We start from the raw sequence: 15530 nt of genomic DNA on the forward strand, positions 1-15530 counted from the left end.
GTTTTACAAATGAGGAAAATGAAATTCAAAAGCTATTTTAACTTGTTCCAAAGTTTAGTCAGACAGTAAGGAGCAGAACTAAGTTTCAAAAATGGATTGATCAAGTCCCATGGCCCAGCCTTGTTCCATTACTTCATCCTGTCTCCCTTGATTCTCATCTTGACTAAGAAACACAGAAGAAAAAAGAGTGGAAATGATGCTTAGATGTGCCCTCTAGACGATTTACAGAGTTGTTTCTGGCATGTTGCCATGCTGTATCTCTGATAGACTACAGTTCTTCAGCTATAAGGATGAGCTCATTTGATAAGCTAATCAAGGTCAGGCTAGGGTTACTTTACAAGAGAAAATTTCAAGGTAAAATAGGTGCTGCCAAAAATGCTTTTGCCTGTTCAGGATGGGGGTGGGGTGACTCATTGGATAAATGTTAGATAATTGTGGCCAAGGATTATTTTGTTATTGAATGTGCTATCTTTAGACACAACTTAAGACCGAGAACCTAAACATTTAATATATCAAATAATCCAAATATATATTTTTTCCTTTTTTTTTTTTTTTTTTTTTTTTTTTTTTTTTTGGTTTTCAAACCTACTCATGTATGTTATTTTTTCTTTTTCTGGTATAATGACTGTTAACTTTTTAAAAAATCAGAAGTTTCCATTGATTTGATTGAATAGGTCAGTCTTTATATCACATAATGGTGTTCTTGGAGCATAATGGTGTCTTGTATGTCCAAAGAGCATTGCCCATCACACCAGACATGAAATGACCTTTAAATGCAGACAATGGAACACTCTGAGGTGCTATTGGATGAAATACATGACATATATGACCAGTCTTTTGAATTGCTGACTCTTTGGGCTGAACTTATTCATTTTACTTTTGTTCCCAATGAGGGATTATCTTTTAACCAAGTAAATGGATATAGGATATATATTTTAAATAGCATTAAATTTGTTTCCAACAGAATCATTTTCTTATAAACAAAAAACAAACTTTCAGGATAAATATGTACTTAATTCTCAAAAAATATTTTGGGATTATCATCACCGAGCCTTTTCCAGTAATTTTCTTTCAATATTAAATACATATGAAGAATGTTTAATAATTATGTAGTATTTTACTCTTCAGAAGACATTGTTACATATATATTATCTCACTTATTCTTCACAATATTATAAGGTAGGTCTCATTTAATGAATCAAGTACTTGAAGTGATTTAAAATTACTTTAAAAGTTTGAGTAACTGGAAATATCAAGGGGTTGTATGTCAGCTTGGGAAAAGCTTGCCAGTTTCTTGTATTCCTAGAGACCAGGGTTAGGGATGCAAACCACCTTTGGCCTTCAGCTATGATGTCTTTGATACCTGATTTTGTCAACGTTCTGAGTACATACAGATGCACATAAATCAAATTCACAAACCTGGCAAAAAAAGGAAAAGAAGGAAAGAATTCCAGTGTTTTGATTTAAAATAAGAAGTCACTTTTATGAATCTTAGAATAATACTTGAAGTCTCTTCAATCATAGTCTCCTCTGATAGTCATATCTACATGAAGAGCTTAATTGGTTTGAATAGCTAGGCTATGCCATAGTAGCAAATAAACCCTGAATTTTCATTGGTTTTATTTCACAGAAGTTTGTTTCTTGTCTAACATTTAATGTGGGTTGGCTAGTCTGTTTCATACAATGACTCTAGGTTTAGGAGTCCCTCATGTTTTATGTAGCACCTTAACATGTGGCCTCCATTGTAACCAGCCTCCAAACTGGTTCTCAATGTTCTCACATCAACTGACAGTCATACCCTGTGTAGTTCCTTTCACACTGTGCCAGAATTGGTCTGGGTGACCAATAACGTACAGCAGAAGTGATAGTATGTCACTTTCAAGATTACATTATAAAAGGTTACAGCTTCTGCCTTGATTTCCCACTCTCTCTCTTGCTCTTGGATTTCTTGCTCTGGAGAACATAAGCTGCCTTGTGAGTAACCCACATGGTAAGGAATTGAAATATCCAGCCAACAACCATGTAGGAAATGTGGCCTGCTAACAACCACATGTATGATCTTGGAAACAAATATTTTGTCCAGTCTAATATAGCATCATCCTCCCCTTACCCCACAGCTTGACTGAAACTTAATGATACACTCTGAGACAGAACTATGTTATCATATTTTTCATAAACACTTTCGAAGCTGTGAGATAAAAATTTGTTTTAAATTTTTTAATTCAGGGATAAGATGTTAGGCAGCCTATAAAGTATCAAGCAGCGTCATGGTAGAAGAGTGAACTGAAAATAAATACTGGCTCTAAACTACCTTTGCCAAATGTCAACACATGTCAGTCATGCCCATAATCATTTGGTCAAAAACAGTCATATTTTATCAACTTAACTGCAGGCAGGACTGGAAAGTATAAGGGAACACTGTCTTTGTTAGAGGAAGTATAAGGGAACACTGTCTCTGTTTACGCAATAGTTAAAAGTATTTTTAACATGCATGGACTCAGAACAAGGGGAGTTAGAAGAATTAAGTACCTAACGGCATAAGCCTAAGAAAAGCTAATTAGATATATCCACTTCACATTTTGGATCTCTGCCAATGGAAATAACATAAATATTGGGAGACTTTGTGCCAGTTACTGTGCTAAGAATCTAGGGTACAAAAATAATAGAAACCAAGGAACCTACACTTCAGTTGAAGAGACAGACATATTAACAGATAATCTCAGTATAATGTGACAAGTGCTCTTGATAGATGGGTTACACGATGCAGTGGAAGCATGTAAGAAGGACACTTAGTTCCATCTGGGGGATTAGAGAAAGTTTCGGGAGGAGGTGACACCCACGCTGAGTATTAATGCACAAATTCAAGTTACACAGGTGAAAAAAATTGGGTAAGGATGTTCTAAGCCGAGGAAACAACATGAGCAAAATCGAAGAGGCGTGAAATAGCATGGACTATGAAGAGAATGCTAAGCAATTGGGTAAATCCAGTGTAAGTAAGTGCAGATGAGGAGAGTGAAGGGATGAAGCTGGAGCAGTAGATGAGGATTGGGTTACATAAGGGCTTGTGTACCATACTGGAGATCTTGGCTAGCTTTGACACTGCAGTATAAAGGGGACCCTTTGAAGACTTAAGGAGAGTGCCATCATTAGTTTGGGTTTTTCATGAAAGCATTGTAGGGATAATGTAAAGAATAAATCTAAAGGGATAAGTATTTGTGAAGGTTTTCACACCGGGATTTGTGTCCTGTTTGGAGCTCATTTAATCAAGTTTCTTTTAATGAAAACGAAATTTGATAATAAAAGACATAATCAATATTTTCTAGGTAATTATCTCTAGGAGGCTAGAAATGTCACTTTCAAGATCACATTACAAAACATTACAGCTTCTGCCTTGAGTTCCCACTCCCCCTCTTACTCTTGGATTTCTTGCTATTATGTTGCATAAGGAAGGAAAAGAGAAAGGCAGAAAGTGAGAAATGGAGAGGAAACAAATAAAGGAAGAGAAGAGGAAGATGACTAAAATATAGGAAAAACTGTTGCTATGTCTGCTTTGTGGACTATTTCAATTTGGGAAGTAACTTCTCATTTTTAATGCTTTTTTTAAAGATTTATTTATTTTAGGAGGGGGGGTAGGGCCAGAGGGAGAGGGGGGATCTCAAGTAGACTCCACACTGAGCATGGAGCCCAACGTGGGCCTCAACCTCACAACCCTGAATCATGGCCTGAGCCCAAACCAAGTCAGACACTCAACCAACTACACCACCCAGGTACCCCGAGAAGTAATTTCTCTTTAAAATAATTTTTCATATGTCTTTCCTGAAAGAGATACTTAGGACTCTTACATGCCATAGCTCTATTAACATTTTCCAGTATTCTATATAATTTTTTGCTAAAATAATTTTTGTAATGACTTATTTTTGAGGTTTTGATGGGTCACTATGCTCCTATCCATCTTTTTGGCTTTTAAATCATTTTTTTACCTCATACTGAGATGCAAAAGATAAAAATTTGAGACCTGATGAACATTTTTCATATTTTCCAACTAAAGCTCCAAATTTTTACTCCAAATTATTTGTAACTTTCTAAATATGTTCATTTGCAATTTTATCTTCAATGGGAATGTCATCACTCAAATAATCAATGATATTATATTGACCCCAGGACAGCCCTTAGGGAATTATAGGGAGCATTTCCCCACAAGTTGACATGGTAACACTTCAAAATTTCTTAAACTGTGGTTAATTTAAAATCCTTTATTTGCTATTCCTTGCTCACAGTGGGAATACAGCAGTGATTAAAAATTGCAACATTCTTTTCTAGGTTTTCAGTGAGTTTTTATTCCTACTCAGTGACTATAAAATGAATTGATAAAACACATGGTTTACAACCATGTAGGGCTTTGATTTTATCACTACATTGCTAGAAATGGGGTCAGAAAGCCATTGTCTATAATAATTTATTTTATCAATTTAGAATGAATTTGATGAGTCATCCACTTTGGTAGAGAACCATATTCCTTATAAATACCATTTTGAAGCCAATTTGTCTTTCTTAAAATGTGCAGATTGTGCTGGTCTTTCAAAGACAGAATTAGAGAGGTATGGTTAAGTGCTTATCAAACAATTTTGCCATTGGGTAAAACTGAGTCACCTTTTGGTTATAAAAGAATGGCTAAAAACTTAAATCTCTCCAATGAAAATCCTTGCTATAAAAGTTCCCCAATCTTAGAAAGCTCAAAAAGAAATATATTAACAAATTTCCTGCTGGTGCAGGAAAAAGTCTTCATAATTATTGGGACATTTATGTGCTTGGACTTGTTTTATATTTTAGACACAGGAAAGCCTAGAAAGACCTTGTTCTTTGAAGTCATCAGAGATGATGAGGGTGACTCATAGATTCCTGAAAGTCAATAAGATTACCTCGTTTATAAATCTGTGTTTTCCCCCAGGCATGGTGAATTTTGCAACTGGTCAGATGGGAAGCACAACTGTCTCAGTAGAAAAGGGGAAAATAAGAATTTAAGAACTTAAAAACACATGTGTACACACACAGGTATTTGTGTTATATGACTAATATGATTTTAATGCACCCTAGTTTTTTTATTTTTTCATGCAGGATTAAGAATCTACCTTACAAACTTGAAAAATTCTAAAAACTCTATATAACCCCTTGACTTTGACAAACTTAAGAGATATTTTCAACTATCCTCTGAGTAAATGAACTAGCCTTTAGGGATGCAAAAGAATATATACACCAGAGATGAGTAAGTCCCTGAATGAATGTCCACGTAAGAAGGAATATTCTTTGGGTGATCCATCATTGTAGCATCATTTCTTTTCCTTGAACTGACTCAATGTATTCTTGCTTTAGAGTCTTCATAATTTATAACCTCCTCTGACCCTCTCACAGCTGACTCCTGCTCAGCTCACCTGTCACATCTTCAGAAAAGGTCTCTAAGAAGGCCCACTCTGGATTACCCTGAATCCCTCTTCATGTATTATGATACCATCCCTTTTTATTTTTCTCATAAAACTTATTACTATTTGAAATTATACTGTTGGTTTGTGAATTTTTCTATTGTCTCCCTCAAGTAACATGTAAGTTCCATGAGAGCAGTTTCTTAATTTTTTTTTTCAGGTACATCCTTAATGTCTAGAAAAATGTCAGGCATACAACAATATTATTAGCTGCCAAATAAAATACTGGACTTCTACCAGGAGGAATTCCTTAGGAATAGTGTGTGTGTATGTGTGTGTGTATGTGTGTGTGTGTATTTTAAACATTGCAGGCTTTAAATTACTTTTACATAAAAATTCAAAATAAAACCTTGATAATTTGAGTTTTCAAATATCATAAGGAATATGCACATTAAAATAAATATGTAATTATAAGAGCAATGATTAAGAGAGACCAGTTGTAAAATTTCTCCCAGCACTGAGATCCCCTTGATATTACCATGAAACTATTTTGCTCTTCCCATGAAAAGAAATGGGATTTATAAACTGTGGCAGCTTTCTTCATTTTTTCTCAAGAAAGTTACACCAAGATCCTTCCAAATAAAATGCCATATTTCTGCAATAACTGAGAAGAACATATAATATACAAAATCTTTACTTAAGCTGTGTTTGTTTCAAAGTAACTTTTAGATTCTGCACTTCCTGCAATTAAAAGGACCAAACATATCCCCTCTGAGCCCAGGATGTTTCAGAAATGTCCACAAAGTCTCAGGTTTAGGAATTCTTTGTCATTCTTCCCCATTGCCAGTGATTTATGCCAATTCTGATACACCAGACTGTTCAGATAATTGAAAAAAAAATCTACTTTCAGGTAGAGTGCAAGAGCGATGTTGGTAATAACTGGATACTTCTAGACATTTCATTTAATGAGGGATAAGGGGACAATAATCCCTTTTGACTAACATCAGTCTTCAGTTTCCTGAAATATCTATCAAATTATAAATTTTAAAAAATTGAAGTACAGTCTTGGGGCACCTGGGTGGCTCAGTCTGTGAAGTGTCTGACTCTGGATTTGGCTCAGCTCATGATCTTGGGGTTCTGAGATGAAGCCCCACATCTGGCTCAATGCTCAGTGGGGAGTCTGAGTGAGAGTCTCTTTCTCCCTTTCCTTCTGCCCCTCCCCCCACTCATATACATCCTCTCTCTCAAATAAATCTTTAGGAAAAAATTGATATGCAGTCTTGCACAGGGATGAGAGGTATTGATAATTCTAGCAGATCTTTGACCTGTTGAACCGATTGTATTAATATGTCTTATATTATGAATCACGTGAATTACAGAAATATTAGGTTTTTTGGAATTGCCCTAATTACATAAGTCTTCAACAAAAATATTTGCCACCCATTGTCTTAGTTAATCCTACAACAACCTGTGTGATAGAGCTATTAATTTTCTCCTTTTTCCTGGGTAGCGACATTTAGTATTAGAGAGCTGCTATCATGTTAGTTGTTTGAATAGCTTTATATATTATCACTTAGCTTCCCCATTTCTGACCAGTAGGTAAATACAGATCTCTGTTCTCCATTTCCATCTCTCCTTTGATAGCACAGCTATGCTAGTACACAGAGCAAGTTGAAAAAAGTGATGTGCATAATATAAGGAAAATACAAATTCTTATGCACATTTTTGTAAACCCAACTGAAGTTTCATTGTCTAATCACCACTGCCTTAGTAATCTCTAAGTCATCGTCAGTACCCGGCCCCAGAGACTAGAGGGGAAGAAGAGTAGTAACAAGTCAAGCCTAACAGATTTCATTAAGCCTCTTTGAGTGCTGAGTCACCATCAGCAACAATGGCAGTATCTACAGATTATTAGTTTGAAATCATGCAAATATATCTTTATGATCCTAATGGAGGTAAAAGCAACATAGAGAGTCAGTGGTCTCAGTCCAACTGTAGCAGCAAAAGGCACATACACCAAAAAATAAAGCAGCCTGCACCAACACACTGGTTTTCTAGGGCTTATCTAATTTGAAGCTATTTCCTTTTCTTATTTCATTCAGCAAATATTTATTGAACACCCACAACGTGTAATCTGTTCTATTACATTCTGTGGAGGAAATACAGAAGTGAATGAGGCATGGTCCTTACCTACAAGGAATTTCTAATCTTGTAGGAGAGACTAACATGTAAACAATAGACTATAGTATGAAGGTTATTGAAGAGGCATATGTTAAATGTAAGAACACAGAAACATAAAAGTTGGATATGACTTGGGGTAGGAGGTACTCCTTCCCTGAGGAGGTACCATTTGAGATATTTTTTACATGAGAGCATGAGACTTTTGAAAAGTTCCAAAGGTTGGAAAGAACTGACACCTATATTGATGAAGTAGTAAGAATAAATTTATGATTGCTTACAGATATATAAACAGCTATGCTGAAATATCATCCAAGGAATTCTGTTAAAACACAGGATTTCATGAACTTTTCTGGATGGTTTCAAAAAATAGAGACTAAGTCATCTCCCTTAATGTTTTGCTTTACTTCCATGGTCTTCTTTATTTGATGAGTATCTGCCCCAGTCTTACCTGTAATATCATATCATACATATGTTGGATTGGTTTTTAAAAGTTTGACATCTCTGTAGTTATTTGGAAATGATAATATATATTATAATCTAATGTATCAGAGCTTCTCAGAGGAAAATTAATCTGGGGCAATGGTAAGAATGGGTTGAAGTTATGAGAGACCAGATACTGAGAAGATAGTTATAAGTCTGTTGAGACTCTTCAGGAAAGTGATTATGAGGGTAAAACCGAGACAGTAGAATTCAATATGGGAAAAAAGGGAAACAAGTATGAAAGACATTCTGGAATAGAAATTAGCAACTCATCAGATGTAGGGATTGATATCAACAGAAAAGAATCTTCTGATTAACAGAGGTTTTTAGTAAAAGTACAGTGATTATCTTATTTGTCTTTTTCTTAATGTAGAACACATAGAAAGAAAATCAAGTGTCATTAGTAGAGTGGTCATGATGAATTTGGCCAAGGAAGGTCTGAGTTTGAATTGCTAGAGGAATATACATGTACAGCTGTTCAATAGGAAGGAGGGCTTGCCCCCCACATGCCACTCACAATTAGTTTGTTACTCTGAGTGATGTTTTCCTTTGTGGCTATGCAAGCAGTGTATACAGTCTATGTGAGAATTACTTAGACAATGTCTTCTGGAATAATTGAAAGCATACACAGAATATAAATTTCTTGATGGGTATATCAAGTGGCAAGACATTTTTTGCAGCACTAATTGAATTCAGTGGTTCAAAAAACATTTATTGTGTGCCTATAGCAGCAAACAAAATAGACAAAGCTTCTTCTCTTTGGAAACTTATATTCTAGTGGTGATATTTAGGGTATAGACTGACAATAGAACCAACAGGATTTGCTGAGGAATTGCATATGGGTGTGAGAGAAAGAGAGGAGTCAACTTGCATATCAGGATCAGTGGTGCTACTATTTATTGCGATATGAGACCCTGGAGAAAGGGGCAGATTGGAAACAGGGAAGGAGAATCAAAAGTTTGGTGCCACATTCTAAATTTGAGATAGTAAAGCTAAGTGGATGATGAGCATTTGAATGTGGAGTCAGGAGGGTAAGTAAAAAGTCAAGCCAGGGCATGAAGGCGCTTGATGTAATGAGCTCTGGGTGGTATATGCAACTGATGAATCACTAAATTCTACCCCTGAAACTAATAATACATGATATGTTAACTAAATTGAACTTAAATAAAAATTTAATAAATAGGGTTGTAGAACAGTGAATATGAAAATCTTCGCCATAGGAAAAAATGAAAGTAAACCTCCTATTATTTGAGACCCCCTATTTTTGGAAGCCAACTTGAAAGTCAGGTGGTTGTACATTTGACACAATTTCAACTGTGTCAATAAAGAGATATCAGAGGAGAGAAGATGAAAAGATCTGATTTGAAATGGGATTAGGCAGAAAAAACAAGAAAATGTAACATGATGGCCAGTAGGAGAAGTTAGAGGAGAAAAAGGAAGAGCTAAATGTGCCAGAGCTCTCAATTCTTTCAGTGATTACTTTGAAGTTGTAGGAGTGGAAAAATTTCCCTTATTTCTTTCTAAGTTCTTCAGGTGGTCTAATAATTAAATTCACATAAAACAGATTAATAAGAGAAAAACAAATTTAATTTCATAGGCATGAGATCCCGAAAGATATGTGACCCAAGGTCAAGTTGGTCAATTGATGCTTATATGCTATCCTGAACTAAGGAATGGGATAGGAGCTGGGATCTTCAAAGGGGAAGAGGATGACTCACAGGACAATAAGAAGAGAAGATGTTTGGTAATTAGATGCTTGTGCTGCCGTATAGATAAGCCTTTCAAATAAAAATTTATTTCTAGTGATAGATCTTTCTGGTCCAGGCCCCCTCCAAATTCCTTTAAGTAGTTTAGGAAAAGATGAAAGTTTTTTTTCTTGGGGCACCTGGGTGGCTCAGTTGGTTAAGTGACTGCCTTTGGCTCAGGTCATGGATCATGATCCCAGGGTCATGATCCCAGGGTCCTGGGATCGAGCCCCACATCAGGCTCCCTGCTCCATCGGGAGCCTGCTTCTCCCTCTCTCTCTCTGCCTGCTCCTTCCTCTGTCTACTTCTCCCTCCCCCACTGCCTGCCACTCCCCCTGTTTGTGCTCTCTCTCTCTCTCCCTGTCAAATAAATGAAATCTTTTAAAAAAAGAAAAAGTTTTTTTCTTAAGTCTTCTGCAGGTTGATTGTCTTTGGCTCAAAATAATCTGCATATTAAGTGGTATATTTTGGGGTCATATATTTTGCTGCCCTTCAAAGTAATATTTAGTTATGTAACATTTTAAGCAGATATCAGTGTTCACATTGGCTCAGTTTTTTATTATAGTAGTCAGTACACAATTTTTGTTACATGGCTTTTCCAAAAAAGACATTTCAGAAGTCCAGCATAATAAGCAGAATTCATTGCATGTAGAATTCATAATGCAAAGTTTTAGAAAAAATCTAGAGAAAAATAAAATTAGTAATCCAAAGATTTTTTCCGTACTTTCCAATTTATGACTTTCTCTGTGAAGTCATTGCTTCAGGATTAAAATGAAATTTATTTTCTTTTGCTGTGTGCATCCTTGAACCATTAAAATCTATACAAGTACTGCTAACTATAATAAATGTTGTTAATTAATTATGTCATGGAAAGGACTGGAGTGTTGTTATGAGAATCAAAGGTGTTTGACCACAAAAAGGCATGTGAAGAACTCTCTCTGATTTAGATCTAGTGGTGCTGATTTATTAAACAATAAATATCAGGAACTGCTGGTCACAGAAGAGATAGTAGGATTATGTGAAATTCTCAAAACATCAAGACTTTTTAGCAATAATATTGAAGGTAGAGAAATACTGGGTAGATATAGATTAAGACAAGGAATAAAACTCACCTCCAAGGACTTGTCCACACTGTGATTTTAGAAATGCAATTTTTCACTGAGATATCCTTAATCCTCTGTATGGAGACAAGGAGGAAACATAAGACTCTAGCAAGCTCTATGTAATCCACTGCAGACAGATGGTTACCTACCTTTTTCTTCAATATATTGGAGTTTACAAATATTCCACCTCCAAAGAGTAGGTGTTACAAGATTATTGTAAAAAATTTATAAGGCTTGCGATATATTTGGCTATTGTAGGTTAGAGAAGAGACGTTTTTATTTTGGACTATATTAACTGAGATTTGGATTATGTAAGTCTAAATTTTTTCATGTACATAGTATATGTTGTATATATACATAAGAACTTATGTATACTAATATGTACTTTAAAGAGTTATTAGTGTCATTAGTTACAGATAATTTGATTTTCCTTTATATTAAGCTCAAGTGACACAAATTTAAAGCTTCTGTTTTCATTTCTAGAAAGATATTTAAGATCTTTTTTTTCCTTTTTTAACTATCTTGGCTTTTATTAAGAATGGCATTTAAAAAAAAAGAAGAAAAGAAAGGAATAGAAAGGAAATAAAGCCATTATCTTCAACTTCCCTGCAACTGGATTCCAAATTGTCATTCTGTGTTTACTTAGAGTATTGATAAGTAAGATAAGTATAGATTGATAAAACAGTTTAAATTCATTCTTTACAAAATCTCGATGTCCTCTTCTGCGGGCAATGTCTAAGTATTATATATTAATCTATATACCCTGACTATAACACAGGAACAGTATATATGTTGTAGTTTTTATGCTCATTTTTCTATTCAACATTATAATTAAATGCTTAAATTTCTATTTTTAGCATTGTGTGAGTATAAGAAAACATGATCTGTGCTCATATTTAAGAAGTGAAGAAATTCACTGAAGGTCTCTGGATAATAATTGTAAGTTCATAGGGACCGATTCCTTTGGAAGGTCATGGAATACTGTTTTCTCAAGAGAAAATGTTAGTATCCTGCAGCCTGGATATTGATGTTCTCCAGAAATCTAGTCTGAGTGGTATGCTATTGTTGAATGGGTATAATTAAAGATGAATAATGAGAGAACATGCATTCATTCATTCATGAAATAATTACTGAACATCTTTTTATTGCCAGTCATTCTTCTTGACACTAGAACAAACAAAGATCAAAGAGATATCATTATTTTCCTCAAAGAGTTAATGATCTCCTAGAAAGGACAGAAATGCAATATATTACATAAAAACACAATGTGCTATCTACCATTTAAAAGATATGAACAGTATACTGAAGTATAGGAGCGTATGTACAAAATTAGCTTAATGGATGGGAAGGAAAACAGTAACACAAAAGATGGGGCATCAGGAAGTGAATGACAGGAGGGACAAAAGATGAAGCAAAAGATTTTTAGAGACACAGCACAAGCAAGGTAAATTTTCACAACCTCCAGCTTTTCATATCCTCAAAAACGTCTTTGTCTTTGCGAATTTTTTTCTCCCTTCCACTCTAAGTGGTACATCTTGGGTTTTAATCACCTCTCTGGCAAACCACAGTTTATGGAGGAATTCCCACTGCTCCTATCCTCTCTTCCTGTTTACCTGTGAGACTTGATTGAAATATTATTATCTCCAAATGTCTCATCAAATGTAATAGTTTGGTTATCTTATTATTACCTTTTTTAAAAAATCGATTTTTAAAAAGAAGTCATTCAGAGCTAACATCGCTCATTTCATCGTTGTAGGACTACAATACTACAAAGTTAATTCCTTTAATGGATACGTTAATACCATTTGCTTTCTGACCTTTGCATGTCCTTTCCTTCTCTGTTGCTGTCTTAATACTGGCTCTCAGCTTGTTATCACCTCAGCAACGGAACAGAAATGAATAAATCTCAAATTCGTTGTCTGCCCCTGTAATGCTGGGTAAAGTTTTACTTTTTTTCATAACAATTTAAAATAGTGTCTTAAATAAGGTTTTATTCATTTGTCTAAATTCCCTTTATTTTTCATGGTCATAGAGAGTTGAGATAAAAGGACAGTATCTTCTACATTTGTATTAGTGACTTAACATTAGGAAAGGGAAGTAAAATCTCACATATCTTAAAATGGGAGTCTCTACAGCTAGTTTAAATGCTTGGTTTTCCTTACTTGCAGTAATTTTAGGAATTGTATAATATTGTTGGAGATATTGGTCATTTACAAATTCATTTAATTAAAGTTCTAATAGGAGAAGATGATTTATGTTGCTGTTTTAAGTGATTATATGACTTTTCTTTATAAGAAAACAATGCTTTATTTTTGAACAACAGTAATAAAAGAAGTAGAATTTGTTTTAAACATTATACTTTTATATTCTAACCCATTCTGTTCAAAAAATAATGAGTATGTCATATGGAGACCCTACTCATGTGGTGGAATTTTGAAAATAATTCAGTATATAATTAAATATAGATATTCATATTCATGTTTCAAATTAGAAAATATATCTGAGATGCTCACTCTAATTATGTGTTATTCCTGCTTTACTATCAACACTATGAATCTTAAAATATTAATATTACAACCTAATTTTATAATAAGCATGATAAACAAAGTCATAGAAATAAACTTGAGATTTACTTTGGGAGATTCTATTTTGTTCAACTCCCTAATATTCAGTTTCTGCAAGTTTGGTATTTAATTATGTGTCTTTGTCACTGAGTGGGCTGGAAATATGACTATTGGGACACCAAAACAATGAGATATTAATGACAATTATTTATCATTGAATCTGGGGCTTTTTTAATGAAAGAGGTGTTGGCCTCTTGAATTTCTATAAAACTAAAAATTTTATTGCTTTTAATGAAAATATCATTTGGGAAGACAAAATTAGATTAAAAACAAACATGAAGTGATTCATATAAGATATTTAAAAATTTAATAATGTAGACAGAGACGCATTGTTCCTTCCAGTTTTGTTTTCCAGTAAAATTATCACCAAAAGCACTGTTAAAATAATTTTGAAGTCACTAACTTTCAGAATAAAAGACAGGAAGAGAAAAGAATGAATGAAGAAGATACCCAGTAACAGTATAGAACAGAAAGGGTAAATGAAGAGAAAACAAAAAAATCAATAGGAGATTGACTTTTTTTTTTTTTAAAGACAGAAACATGACAATAAAAAACACCTCAGGGAGGGAAATACACACACACACGTGCACACACACACACACACACACAATAATAAAATGAATGGGAAAATGTACCAAAATGACTTAAAGCCTAGCTTAAAACTTTTAAAATGTATTTAGGTAAAGGTATCTTGAGGAAAATGTTGTATCAAGTCATTCTAGGTACCCACTGAAGATGAAACCAGAGGAAATGGCTTAAATTAAAATCAGAATGAGAATAGTGGAAACAGGCATAGAAAGAGTATAGAAGTTAAAAAGGAAAGCAATCCATTTTTGTCAACAATTCCTAAAATGGCAACAATTTTAAACGTCACCATAGCATAGGGATCTGTAGTAGATGCCTGCTTTTTGTCTTTCCAATAACCACATTTGCCCTGTTTTGGCATATCAGTATTACCCCTTCCTTTCAGAAACTGTCATTTCAGGTAAATGTGGTGGAAGAGAGGGGAAACTGTCAATAAAAGTACAACCCTACCCTCAAAATCAGAGACAGAAAGGGCTAATCATTTCCCATCCCCCAACTACAGTGCTTGGCAAAGGGATGATAATTTGGTCCAAATGGAAATATCAGAGTTTGTCTGCTGGATTTTACATATGACTTATGGGAGATAAATTAACTTTTGGTTGTTGTTGTTACCTAAGATTTTGTTACTTAGCATGATTAGACCTAGAGATGCTAAGATCTTTCCTCTTGCCACATAGAAGAAAATCATCTACAGTGGGAAAGTTAGGCCCGCTTCCAGAGATACAGACCAAGAGATGGAGGGAACCCTAATGATGTTGGAATTCCTAGATCTAGGGAGACTATTCCTTCCCAGGTATGTGAACTTTATTTTATTTATATTCATTAGGTTTGGATAATCAGTACTGAAAAGTACTGATTAAAATAGGAATCAAGGGGCGCCTGGGTGGCTCAGCTGGTTGGGCGTCTGCCTCCCGCTGCGGGCACGTCCCAGGACCCTGGGATCTAGCCCTATGTTGGGCTCCCTGCAGGGAGGGGTCTGCTCCTCCCTCTGCCCCTCCCCCTCCGCTAGTGCTCTCTCTCTTTCTCTCTCTCTCATGTAAATAAAATCTTTAAAAAAAAAATAAAACAGGAAACAACCTGCATTATACAGGTGAGAAGAAAAAAACAAAGGAAAAAAATGAAAAAGGAAAATGAGAAGCTGTGATAACCTTTATTCTCTGACATAGTTTATACTCCTCAGAGATTGTCCTTCTCTAAGTTTCTATAGAAGGACGAAGATGATACTTGTGCTTTCAGCCTGGGCGGTCCTCCAAGGATCGCTGATAGAATGTGTCAAGGAGTATGTTGTTTCCTCAGGAAACTCAAATCTACCTTTAAGCCTAACCATACTGTGACACTAACAATTAACCTGATCCTTCCTATATACCTACCTATACCCTAACGTTAACAATCCTG

The 15530-nt window shown here is 34.9% G+C and overlaps 1 protein-coding gene across 1 annotated transcript in view; it reads left to right on the forward strand.

Annotated features, from left to right (window-relative positions):
- The window catches only part of HCRTR2 (hypocretin receptor 2), a 99339-nt gene that overhangs the window by 6037 nt on the left and 77772 nt on the right, over nt 1–15530 (forward strand). The gene's annotated exons all lie outside the window — the stretch shown is intronic.

The sequence above is a fragment of the Ursus maritimus genome, unplaced genomic scaffold (assembly GCF_017311325.1).
Source record: "Ursus maritimus isolate PB19 unplaced genomic scaffold, ASM1731132v1 scaffold_29, whole genome shotgun sequence".
NCBI classification, from domain to species: Eukaryota; Metazoa; Chordata; class Mammalia; order Carnivora; family Ursidae; genus Ursus; species Ursus maritimus.